At 40.1% G+C, this 2,394-nt stretch overlaps 1 protein-coding gene across 1 annotated transcript in view; it reads left to right on the top strand.

Moving 5' to 3' along the window:
- The window catches only part of LOC107733766 (serologically defined colon cancer antigen 8 homolog), a 52,011-nt gene extending 50,181 nt beyond the window's left edge, over positions 1-1,830 (top strand). The window contains exon 18 of the mRNA XM_016545551.1: positions 1,536-1,830. The gene's annotated coding sequence lies outside the window, so the exon portion shown is untranslated. The remainder of the gene's footprint in view (positions 1-1,535) is intronic.
- The last annotated feature ends 564 nt before the right edge of the window (positions 1,831-2,394 follow it).

The following is a 2,394-nucleotide window of genomic DNA, read 5'->3' as shown; positions in this document are numbered from 1 at the left end:
AGAAGTCGTCAGCTGCGCTGCACAGGACTTGCTCGAGAAGGATTTGTCATTTTGTTTTTGACCACAAAATCAATGTCACCAAAAAAGTGTGTTTTTGGTTGTGAGGGCAAGATAACCTTGTTGAGCTTCCCAAAGAACCCAGCATTAAGGGAATTATGTCGATGTCACAGCTTGCAGGCAATCGCTACGCAAAAGCTTTGCATGATCGTGACTCTTTAGCTCCACCCACGGCATGCCTCAAGGAGCTCAACTGTTTTCGGAGAGAAGCGGTACAGCTGTCTTTCTTTTATAAATCTGATAAAACTAAAGACTCTTCAGAGATATGAAGGAAGAAAAACAGGTACTCAAGATTAACATGAGATTGGCAGAAACTGTGTGTTATGTCCCCTTTGAAGTGCTTTAACTGCTTCAAGGATTGCAGCTTCACCAACAGTCTCATTACTGTAATGCAAAAAAATATTGTTTCCATTACTGTAAAATATTTTATATTTAAGTCGTGGCCTAATGGTTAGAGAGTCGGACTTGTAACCCGAAAGTTGCGGGTTCGAGTCTCAGGTCCAGCAGGAATTGTCGTGGGGGGGGATGAATCACCACGGCTGAGGTGAGACCCTTGAGCGAGACACCGAACCCCCAACTGCTGCCCACTGCTCCGGGGGGGGGTGTGCCCTTGGATCAGAAATGCTGAGCAGATGCAGGTTCAAATCTATCCCGTTTCATGTCTTGAGCACTTACTTTTGCCTTAGATTACTTGTCATCTCCACACTCTGTCCTAAAGCCAGTGGAGAAAATCTGCACAAGACATGATGACAGTCTAATCGTTATCACCATTCAGAATAATGAAAAAGTAAAAAAATATCTGGATGCATTGTGGTAATGAGAATTTTTGGGGAATATGTGAATAAATTGTCATTTAAAAATGGTGATAAAATAGGCTTTATTTTATTTATGCTTAATACAATTACTTCTGAATCTTTGGATTTTGGAGTGAAATGTGACCTGCATCCATAGAGAGAGAGGGAGTCGAGCACACAAGCAGCACAGCAGCTGGTAGCCATGGCTGCACATCACGCTAGACTAGGCACCCACAGATGCTCATCCAGATTGCTGCTAGAGGCACGTCAGCAACAGACAGCGAATCGCCGAATGCTGACATTCGTTGGAGATTATTGCAAATGGAGCGATGCTCCGCAAAGCGCCGCCGCTTTCGGCTCTGTTAATACAACCATGCTGTTGTTTTGTTATTAGTGCAAGTTAGTAATTCAGACTCTCCTTCTGAGCATTTGTCTAAGAACACCCACGTGCTGACCGCTCAGCCCGCTTCCTGCTCACGCTCACAGCTCATTATACAAGGCCAATTAGGAATTATGCTAGGCTGTTTGAAATAAATGAAAGCGTTGTATGAGACAGAAGAGACTGTGTGGTTCATTCCTCTTCTTCTGTTGAGATGATTAGTGAATAGTTTTTGCAGTACTTGTCAACATGTTGGTGCTGGGTTTCTTATTGAGTCTCCATTATGGTTGTCACTTTCTCCTCAGGTGCATGTTGAGAAGAGAACGGACACGCTGGCCGTGTGAGGGCCATCTCCATGAGGTCATGTGATCAGTCAAAGTGAGAACCAATCATAATGTGACACATTCCATATAACTACACAATGAAAAGCAATGAGAGGAGTTGTAAGTCATAGATCGCTAATTTTAAATAAATAGTAAATAAAAAGCAAATGTGGACATGATTGTATGACTGATGAAAATTCCTTTCTGTCTTTTATATTTTTAATGAGTTATATATCTTTTTGTATGTATTTTACCAAAGATACCAGGGTGGCTGAAGTTGTAGATGTCTGTTTAAAACAAAACTTAAAATTAAAAAAAATTTTATTCTCTCTGGTTTTCTCTCTCTCTCTCTATCCACCTTATTTTTCCCGTAAGAGCGGAAAATTTCATGTGCGAGGCTTCCGGTCTCATCCGCTTCCAGCTATTTTTAGCTGTACAAAACCGCTCGTTTTGCTGCTTGATATTACACTGGTGTGTCTTACCATATTATTTTAATGTATTATCTTAATTATGAACACAATGGTTTGTAGTGCAAACAGTGTAACCTTTAACCAGTTAAACGTTTACTGCACTTTGTTATTCTTCATTTCCCTACAGCGGCTAATGAATCCGGAAGTCTTTCACATTCACAGAAAACAGCTTCCTTCTGCGTTGAAAAATAAGGTGGATATATATATACACTACCGGTTAAAAGTTTGGGATCAGTAAGACATGTAATGTTTTTTAAAGAAGTCTCTTATGCTCATCAAGGCTGCATTTATTTGATCAAAAATACAGAAAAAAACAGTAATCTTGCAAAATGTTATTACAATATAAAATAATGGTTTCTATTTTAATATAC

Source organism: Sinocyclocheilus rhinocerous, unplaced genomic scaffold, assembly GCF_001515625.1.
Source record: "Sinocyclocheilus rhinocerous isolate Xijiao unplaced genomic scaffold, SAMN03320098_v1.1 scaffold789, whole genome shotgun sequence".
Taxonomy (NCBI): domain Eukaryota; kingdom Metazoa; phylum Chordata; class Actinopteri; order Cypriniformes; family Cyprinidae; genus Sinocyclocheilus; species Sinocyclocheilus rhinocerous.
This window is presented reverse-complemented; position numbering and strand designations above follow the sequence as displayed.